The sequence below is a fragment of the Spermophilus citellus genome (assembly GCF_964194105.1).
Source record: "Spermophilus citellus genome assembly, contig: SCAFFOLD_184, whole genome shotgun sequence".
In the NCBI taxonomy this organism is placed as follows: Eukaryota; Metazoa; Chordata; class Mammalia; order Rodentia; family Sciuridae; genus Spermophilus; species Spermophilus citellus.
This window is the reverse complement of record NW_027673117.1, coordinates 703,755-714,854: the sequence shown is the minus strand read 5'-3', so window position 1 is coordinate 714,854 and position 11,100 is coordinate 703,755. Positions and strand designations below refer to the sequence as shown.

At 31.7% G+C, this 11,100-nt stretch overlaps 1 long non-coding RNA gene across 1 annotated transcript; it reads left to right on the top strand.

The window, feature by feature from the left end:
- Positions 1–461: 461 nt before the first annotated feature.
- On the top strand, positions 462–9,782 carry LOC308640080. The gene is made up of 3 exons (XR_014020168.1): positions 462–544; positions 6,171–6,249; positions 9,224–9,782. It is a non-coding gene; the product is annotated as an uncharacterized lncRNA (long non-coding RNA).
- Positions 9,783–11,100: the final 1,318 nt, after the last annotated feature.

Genomic DNA, 11,100 nt, shown 5'->3' with positions numbered 1-11,100 from the left:
CAAGTATCATTGATTTGTTTGGTTGTTCTTCTTTTGAATATTCAATAACTAATTGCAACTATTATTTATCCTTTGGAATTATGTTGGATTTTTTCCCACTTTTTTTGCTTCAGTGTTTTGCTTTACATGTGCTGCTGGCTGTGTTTCATTATACCAAAATTATCCACCAATTTTACTGCTTAAAATGAATTATTGGGGCTGGGGATATAGCTTAGTTGGTAGAGTGCTTGCCTTTCATGCAAAAAGCCTCAGGTTCAGTCCCGGGCACCACAAAATATGTATCTTATTGAATGATTGACATCACTACCATTTGTGAAAGCCACCTCTTTTAACTCTCATTAAAATTTGTATGAAATTAAATACTATGTCATTAATCATATGGTTTATGTGTTATGTATTTCTTCATTTTTATTTCAGGAACCATTGACATTAAGGGATGTGGTCATTGAATTTTCAAAAGTGGAATGGAAATTCCTGGACCCTTCTCAGCAGACTTTATATGGAGATGTGATGTTAGAGATCTGTAAAAACCTACTCTTTATTGGTGAGCCTAAATTTCATTCAGAATTTTTAATTAAAAACCAATATTTATTTTTTTAACTTTATAGAGTATCTTATGGTAGCTTCTATTCTGCATTAAAAAGTTTGCTTCTTGTTTTTAGTACAAAGATTGGGCATTTGTTTATGTAGAAAAGAAAATGTTAAAGATTTTTTTTTTCTTTTTAGGTGTAACTTATCTTTTCTAAGTAGTGATTACAATGTAGAGAATGAAAATGGTTTCAAAGTATTTTAGTGTTTTTGGCTAGAAAAAAATGTTTGAGAAAATAATTTTGTAGACTCTTATAGGATATTTTCTCTTTCTTTTTTTCCTAATGAGGTAACATTAAAAAGACTTCTTTAGTTACCAAGAAAATAACAAAACGTGACATATTCCATCAAAAAAATATTGATGTCTCTATGTAATCTTTGGTCACCACTTGGTCTCCAATGAAATAACCTTGGGATTTGAAGAGAAAAGTGACAGTAGACATATCAAATTAGGTAGAAATCAATGAAGCAAAGAATACAGATAAGAGGTCCAAAATTAAAGAGGAATTCACATTTTAAAATGTTACTTGATAAGCTAAAATCTGACAGAAAGTGTTTTTTTCAAACCTTGGTTTGTTTCAGTTGCAATCATTAAAGAGCATTTCATACACTCTGTTTACCATGCATATCAATTATTTAAGCTCCTTCTTGTTCTTCAGTGATCTCCCTACATTTCAATTAACAAAATATTGTAGGAAAATCAAAAGAAGAGGGGCTGGGCATGTGCCTCAAGTGGTAGCTCGGTTTCCTGGCAGGCATGCAGCCTGGGTTCGATCCTCAGCACCACATACAAACAAAGATGTTGTGTCCACCGAAAAAAAAATATTAAAATTCTCTCTGTCTCTCTCTCTCTCTCTCTCTCTCTCTCTCTCTCTCTCTCTCTCCCCCCCCCCCCACATACACACACTCTCTCTCAGGTTAATTTAGGTCATTGTCATCACTAGTACATACTGTTCACTTTATTACTAGGCAGATTACAAACTTAGCAACATTATGCAGCTTATTTATCAGTTATATACTAAGTTGCAATGTGAAGTGTTAGGAGTTTGTGTAGCTCTCAAGAAAGTCTATTGTATAAACTTACAGTTTTATGGACAGATTTAGACTCAGTGAACCATTGTGCTTGTCTAAAAAGAGAGTTCTTTATTCCAAGGAGTTGTGTGCCAGAGATTATGTTTCAGGCTGATAATACTCTGGTGCAGAGCCTTTTCAAGCAGGGCACTGCCATAGCAGATTTAAATTACACATGTATTTAATTACTTGACTGGTTCCTAGGGAAAATTGCAGGGCATTCTAAGGTGGGGAAACAAAGTCTTGTCACTCCTACAAATTATTCCACAATGACTGTGAGGATATGCATAACCTGGCATTTATTTGCATTTGGAGGCTCCCTAGAAAATCTGCTCATTTCCAAATATCTCTAGGCAAACCATTGTAAGATTAATATTACAGGAGAGTTTCTTTAATATAATTTAAATATTTATTCATTCAATTTTTTTCTCATCAGAACTTTATATGAATGCTTATATTGAATATTCTGTAAAGTTTTTCTGCCATGTAATGAATAGCAGTATTTCACAATACCTGCTCCTAGTGGTTCTGTAAGTATAGCTAGCTGATCAATGTGGTTTAAAGAAGAATTTTCAGGGCTGGGGCTGTAGTTTAGTGGCAGAGGGCTGGCCTCACACATGTGACGTATTGTGTTTTATCTTTAGCACTACATAAAAATAAATGCATGAAATAAATGCATTCTATCCATCTATGGCTACAAAAATTAAAAGAAAGATTTCTATTGTAATACAATTATTCATAATATTGTAGGTAACATTTCTCTAATTCTTGTGTCTTTTTTGACTCACTCTTTAGAGAGCTTCAGTGTTGTTCATAATGTTTTCTCACATTAGTGATACTGTTTTTGTTTTTATATCTATATGTAATAATTGAATAGAAATGATCATGACTTGTCACTTTAGGACAACATTAGATAAAATTAAACTGCATGTGACCCATATGCCAATTTTCAATCAAGTTTTCCATGATTTTACTTACAAGTACAAATAATATCCCTGTTTTATATATGATTGTATATTGCCTTGATTATTTACTCTGCTTTTGTGCTTAATCATGTAATGTATCTAAAGTTTGTTTATACACACACACACACACACACACACACACACACACACATATACATACATACACACATACACACATACATACATAGATACACACATACACATAGAGCAGATTGAACACAGAGGTTCTTGTAATATTGAGCTACATCATCACCCCCTTTTGACTTATAGTTTGAAATAGACTCTTGCTAAGTGGCAAAAGTTGGAATTGTATTTCCATGTTTCAGCCTTCCAAGTAGCTAGAATTAATGGCATATTCATCATCTCTACATATATAAATCTGTTCTTTTGTCTAGGAGTAAGACATTAGCTTTTTAAATGTACCATAAAGATGTTTACAATTCTTTTATCTTTTATATATTTGAAAAATATGTAATTGTGTTCAAAACTGTATATCTTTGCTGAATTATTATCTTATATATTTTAAATTTACTGGTCAGTTCTGTTCATTCAAATTTTTTTGTAACTTTTTTTTCTAGAAAATTTGTATCACATTTTTTCTTCAAACAAGTTCTCCTTTTCCTTACTTTTTCATCCCTAATGCCATTCCTTTTGGTCTTTATATTTGGCTACAGTAGATATCTCTCAGAAGTAGAATTACCTGGTATTTTTTTTTTGGGGGGGGTGTGAATTACTATTTTACTTAACATACTCTCCTGAATGTTGATCATTGTAGATATTATATAATTTATTATCTTTGAAAAGATTTTTAACTTTTTCATTCCAAATTGCCTTCATGTAGTCATTTGAAATGATATTTGATTTGCTTGCCACATTGGTCTCTTTTGAATGTTGTTTAATGAGAATAGGTCTTTAAATATATTTTGATTTGACCATCAAGTTGAGGGCTAATTGATATACTTTCAATTTTATTACCCTTGGCTTTCTCATTTAACCTCATTCCATTGAATATTGTAGTTTTTATTATTTTATATCAGGAATTACTATTTAAATTTTTTTAGTATGTGTAGTTATTGATGTACCAAGAATATTCTAAAGAATTGTTCAAATAACTTATTTTGTTTACACAAAAATAATATTGTTTGGTATTACATAGTCTTCTTAGATTTTTGGGGGTGCTACTGGCATTTTTTTTTTATTTTTAAGAACAGGTGCTTAACCACTGAGCAACATCAACAGCTCTTTTTGGGGAAGGGTACTAGGGATTGACCTCAGGGGCACTTGTCCACTGAGCTACATCTAAAGCCCCATTTTTTTATTTTACATAGAATCATGGTCTCCTTGATTTGCTTAGCACCTTGCTGTTTATGAGGCTGGCTTTGAACTCACAATCCTGCTGTTTCAGTCTCCCAAGCTGCTTGAATTACAGGTGTATATTACTGTGCCTAGCTGGCAGCTGTTTTTTTTTTTTTTTTTGTGACAGTGCCTAGGTAAGTTGCTTAGGGCCTTGCTTAATTGCTGAATTTGGCTTTAAACTCATATTCATAAATTTTGGATATCACTTTCACTTTTGCTTTCCAACTTATTATTTTATGTTACAAAGCAACTTCAATATTTTAATATATTTAACATTTGTTTTGTATTTTTACCCTGATCTCTTTGGAACAATATTCCATGCACTATAAAGAAGATTGCCTCTGTAAACCTAATTAGTTTTTAATGCTTTTTGAAGTATTTTCATTCCCTGAGTACTAATGCAATGATTTTTTTTTTATTTACATCAGCTGGGGATTGATGTATCCTACTATTACTGTGTTGCTTTTTATGCTGTTGAATTTTTTTCTGTGATTTCATTCTATATATAAAAAATATGATTGGAGTTACAAATATTTCGACTATGATTGTATTCCAGTGATTAGTCATATTTATCTTTATATGATATTGTATTTTGTCTCTCATTTATATAATTATTATCACCTTTGCAATTTTGAATGTAATATTTGTTATATCTTTTTGTTTTTAGACTTTTGTGACCTTATATCTTAAGAAAACATTATGTAGATTTGCATCTGACATAGTTAATATACTTTTAGTTTTAATCTTGTTAATCACATTGTTTTCTGTTTAGTTTTTTACAAATTAGTTTATTTCTACTTAAATTCCTGATGAGGAAGAACTTATTTCTGTAGATTTCAAATTTTGTTGATTTTTTATAAATTTTTCTACTATGAAAAAAAAAACTGCCTTAACAACATCAATTTTTTCATAGATTTTATGGTGATTATTTTATTTTATTACCTTCAATGTTTATTTTATCATTACTTTGGAATTATATAAGTGCATAGGATCTCACTGAGGTGCTTAGTGCCTCACCATTGCTGAGTCTGTCTTTGAACTTCTGGTGCTTCTGCATCAGTCTCCCCAGTTACTGGGATTACAATCATGTACCACATCTTCCAGCAGTATCTGTGTATTTTAATTAATTCTAGCCTTTGATATATTTTCTTCCTCAAATTTCTAATTTATGAGAGAGAGAGAGAGAGAGAGAGAGAGAGAGAGAGAGAGAGTGTGTGTGGGAGTGGTGCTGGGGATTAAGCCCATCCTTTTGCATGTGAGGCAAGAATTCAAACATGTGAGCTGTGTCCCCAGCCTGAGACATTGTTTTTAAAAGAATATTTTTAGTATATAATTTCTAACTTTTCTGTTGCTATTTTTTCTAATTTTTTTTTTCAATTTTCTACATTGATATTTAGTTTATTAAATACATTTCAGGTGGTTTTCTGGCATTACTTAGATAATTAACAACATCAATTTTTGAACTCTCAATTACTAGTATTACATTGTTTGTTTGCTTGAGTTGATTATACTTTTTATTGTGTGAGATATTATCTTCATTGGGATATTTCTATTCAAAATCTGTTCAATTAGATTATTATAGTCATTTTGGAAAATATTTGGAAGTTACAATGTAAACAAAAAAAGGTGATGTGCAATGATATATAAATTTAATTCCATATAACTGGAAAGCTGAGACAGTGGAATGCCAGTTTAAAATAAATTTCAGCATCTTTTTCATAAACTGTCTTTTTTAAAAAAAGTATATAGATATAGATATAGAAATAGAGAAATGCCTGTGGATCTAGTTTGGTGATAGAATACCCCTGTGTTCTCTTATGAAATAATCCCCCCATAGATAAAAATATAAATAATCAAATAAGAGATATTCATTTCCTGAAACATTTGAGTCACAGGTGGATTCTGAATATGTTGAAGTGAAAGGCTATGATTTGACATTGTTGTAGTAATATTAGTCAGTTTGCATTTTGTCCTCATCTGTGGTGCTATAATTTCTTAAGATAATTTTCAAAGTTCTCAAAGCTTTTGTCATCATATTGTAGTAAATTCTATATATTTTTTTGAGTAATAATGGCCTTGAATCATACTGTTCTCTGGCTATTCCCCCCCACTTTGATAAAGTTTTATATAATTGCAGAGTTATTCACCATAGTAAGTGAAATAACTTTCTATTATTTTTTTTTTTTTTAGGTATGTCTTCTAATCAAAACCAAGAATTTTCAGGAGAGCAAGAAATACAATATTTTTTGCAAAACTTGAAAAAGCAAAGGTATGGAAAGCAGGGCAGTTAATACTTCGTTTTAAACAAGAAATTGAAATTGAAAGAGAGGGAAGTTCAGAAAATTTATCTTAATGAATGGAAAAAAAAACATGAACATTATTTATTCAAAAAATTACAAGTTCATCAGGTTATATTATTACAAAAATCTCAGCAGACTGACTGGTCATCTAGTGCTTTTCAGTTTTTCTTTCATTAAAACTTTAAATTACACTATTGTAATTGTAAAATTTTTACTACTCAGTATTTTTTGTAAAACTGCTTGCAATACACAATATTTTAAATTGCAAAAACATGTATCAAATTACATTTACACAATGTTTACAGGGCATTATTAAGCTGTATCTTAAAAATACCTTTAGGATAATAAAGACTCAGCCAGTTTGCTCAGCTTTAGAAATAGGATTAAAATAGAAATAGGCATTTTAATGAAAAAAAAAAACTCAAAAGTTATAAAATGCTTATAGTCAGTTATGTTTTTAAAACTTTTAATAATCTCTACATAAGCGCAGGTTAAAGTGTACAAATCATTAATTTAAAGTTGCAGCATTCTAATCTGTCTTTTTTATAAAGTAATAAAAAGATTTTCTACAGAGTATAGACAAATTGTCTAATTTAAACACATGCATACTATTTCTACTTAAAAGAAATACATGCAGATTAAGGAAATGCTGAAACAAGCCTTAGTAAGACATTTCTGTTGAAAAGAACAATTCAATAATTAAATGTGCTTACAGTGAAAGTTTGGTAGGTATTGCTTTTAAATGCAATAATAATTAAGCAAAAAAAAAAAAAGAGAAGCAGTTGAATCTTTCTAAAACACATCAAATAAGCATACAGCTCATCTGTCATGTATGACAATCCAAACACAGGAAAGTCCCAGGAACTTTTAGCACAGTCTCCCAGAAAGCCCACAGCCCAAATGGCTTGCAGGAATCACACCCCAAAAGCAGACATGAGGGTCTTGTGAGAATTGTGAAAGGCTTCTGACACTTTTCTGGGATCTTGCTAAGAGGTATAAAACAAGCCTGAGATAGAAGTAGTAGGGATGGTGTGAGGCAAATGAAGAACAATGAAGGGCAGCTAATAAGTGTATAACCCTTTGAGAAAAGTAAAGCAGCCACAGTGGTGATTTAAGACAACCTTTGAATGAGGAATGGCTTACCATTAAACTTCTCCACTGTAAGAAAAAAAAAAAAAAAAGATCTATAATGTCTTTGTCATTTCATGATTCTGTCTACCATTGCAGAAGCCCACTTTTGTAGAACCTTCTCCCTGAAACTTGATAGTTTGAGTCAAAGGTGCTTGTAAATGTTTATTTATAATTTTAATTCAAATTGAAGCAGTCTTTGTGTAGTTACCAATGTATTTATGGCTCATAAGTTAGCATAATTACTCCATGTCATGGGACATCAAGCATCCCTCCTGAGTAATTTCTTTTTTGGAAGGTGATGAGCCATCTGAAAAAAAAAAAATATCTGAAATAATTAGTAAAGGAATATAAGACCAGGCAAGTACTTATGTTAAAAGCGGTAAAACATCTTATAGATTCTCTAGACATCATAAGTTCTGAAAATCAATTGCTAGATAATTTTTCCAGTTGTTTATTTAAGGGACTGTGCATCAAAGTAGGAATAAGATTTCAACAGTAAGAGTCTTTCTTGAGACAGGTTGATTGGCATTCTGACATGTCTCACCCATCTCTGTGATGCTAAGTGACTATATGGCTCCAATGGATGATACCATCTCCAGTGCCATGCTTAATTTAGACAAAACTAGGTAGTATATAACATGTACTGGATAGTCCCAAACCAGCTGGATTTCAACTGTGAGTTCCCAGATACCAGACTTTTTTCCCTAAAGGCTTCCATGCTTTTTTTTTAAAATTTCATGCACAGTTTATAGATATCTTTCAGCAGCTCCATCTGACATGCACTGCTTCATCTTTTATATCAACAGGGATTTTGACCAGACTCCAAGTGAATATCCCAAAAGATCTATGCATTTTTGTGGTTTTGGGTGGAATGAGAAAAACTTTCCAAATGTGAGAAACAGAGACTTCCTGGATCCTATACATGTCCCTAATGAACTAAATTCTGTTGCCATTAGATTTTTCTGAGGCCCTAGGTCTACTTACCTGTGCATCTCAAGAAATATGTTTTCAACAAATCAAAAGTATTCTCTAACTTATTTCAGTAAGCTAGTTACATAGAAAGAATTTTAAAAACACCCTCAGTGATAGATATTTTTGCTGGAAAGTTGAGCAGCCAAGCTCAGATGAAGTTTGCTCTTTGGCTTAATGAAGAATGCTCTGGCACATCAGGGCAATAATAGGTCCAGTGCCTTCAGGATTCCCCACAAATTAAAACTAGACAATAGTGTGTTGGAGGCAAGGTGGAACTGTAGGGATGTGGGGCATTGGCTAATCTGGAGAGAGACAAGAACACATATGGCAGTCACATTTGAGGACCTGTGTGTGCTTTTAAACATTTTTGAACAGCATTTGTAATTATACTGTCCCTCTAAAAAATGAAAAATTTGCAATGGAGTCTATTTCATGCTTTAGTTAGTCACTGGAATAATTTAAAATTCACCATTGAGTAAATATACACAAATATTTCTTTAGACAAGTAGAAAAAGAAGGAGAAGAAGAAATTTCTGAGTTTTAGTAGTCTCTCTGTTACTTTACAAAAATGATGAAATGAACAATTTCTCCTTGTGGCAATGCATGGAATTATAATGGATGTGGGAGTATTTGTACTTACCTACTATTGCTTAATTTAAAAGTAGAAATAATTTTAAAAACACCCTCAGTGATACTCAGAGAGATATATATTTATGATAAATCTTTTAGGACCTGTAGACAGTCTCTACCCTAGGTAATTCACAGCATAATAGATTTGGTGTAAAACAATGTAAATTCTGTGAAAGTCATTAAAATTTTCTTCTTTTTTTTAAATCCTAGAAATCACCCATGTGATCGTTTAATAGAGCTTTACAATGAGAAAAGTGAAAAAGTTTTTAATCCATACCCAAAATTTATTTATCCAAACTTTTACAATCAAGAGACAAATTACAGCTATAAGGTATGTGAAATCATTTTTAATAAAACTACAAGTATTTCTGAACACCAGAGAATTAATATTGGTGGGAAGCTCCACAAGGTAAAAAAATATGTAAAAGCATTTAAAAATTCCTCAATTCTTTATCAGAGCTGTGATAAATCCTCCATAAGTAAAGAATGTGAAAAATATTTTACTCAAATTCTATGTGTTACTAAAAACAATAGGCTTTACAATGGAGATAAACCTTACAAATTGAAGAAATGTGAAAATGTATTTAAGTGTTGCTCAAACCTCTTTAAACACTACAGTAATCATACTGGAGAGAAAATCTGGAAATGTAAAGAAAGTGTCAAAGCTTTTAATAAAAAATCACACCTTCCTGAACACCAGAAAATTCATACTGGAGAAAAGCCATACAAATGTAAAGAATGTGAAAAAGCTTTTAATCGAAAATCACACCTGACTGAACACCAGAGAGTTCATACTGGAGAAAAGCCATACAAATGCAAAGAATGTGGCAAAGCTTTTAATATAAATTCACACCTTACTGAACACCAGAGAATTCATACTGGAGAAAAGCCATACAAATGTAAAGAATGTGGCAAAGCTTTTAAACAAAAATCATGCCTTACTCAACACCAGAGAATTCATACTGGAGAAAAGCCATACAAATGTGAAGAATGTGGCAAAGCTTTTAATAAAAAATCATGCCTTACTGAACACCAGAGAATTCATACTGGAGAAAAGCCATACAAATGTAAAGAATGTGAAAAAGCTTTTAATCGAAAATCACACCTGACTGAACACCAGAGAGTTCATACTGGAGAAAAGCCATACAAATGTAAAAAATGTGGCAATGCTTTTAATAAAAAATCAAAACTTACTCGACACCAGAGAGTTCATACTGGAGAAATGCCATACAAATGTGAAGAATGTGGCAAAGATTTTAATAAAAAATCAAACCTTACTCAACATCAGAGATATCATACAGGAGAAAAGCCATACAAATGTAAAGAATGTGGCAAAGCTTTTAATAAAAAATCATGCCTTACTCAACACCAGAGAGTTCATACTGGAGAAAAGCCATACAAATGTGAAGAATGTGGCAAAGCTTTTAATAAAAAATCATGCCTTACTGAACACCAGAGAATTCATACTGGAGAAAAGCCATACAAATGTAAAGAATATGAAAAAGCTTTTAATCGAAAATCACACCTGACTGAACACCAGAGAGTTCATACTGGAGAAAAACCATACAAATGTAAAAAATGTGGCAATGCTTTTAATCAAAAATCAAAACTTACTCAACACCAGAAAGTTCATACTGGAGAAAAGGCATACAAATGTAAAGAATGTGACAAAGCTTTTAATCAAAAATCACACCTGACTGAACACCAGAGATATCATACAGGAGAAAAGCCATACAAATGTAAAGAATGTGGCAATGATTTTAATCAAAAATCAAAACTTACTCGACATCAGAGAGTTCATACTGGAGAAAAGGCATACAAAAGTAAAGAATGTGGCAATGCTTTTAATAAAAAATCAAACCTTACTCAACACCAGAGATATCATACAGGAGAAAAGCCATACAAATGTAAAGAATGTGGCAAAGCTTTTAATCAAAAATCATGCCTTACTGAACACCAGAGAATTCATACTGGAGGAAAGCCATACAAATGTGAAGAATGTGGCAAAGCTTTTAATAAAAAATCATGCCTTACGCAACACCAGAGAATTCATACTGGAGAAAAGCCATACAAATGTGAAGAATGTG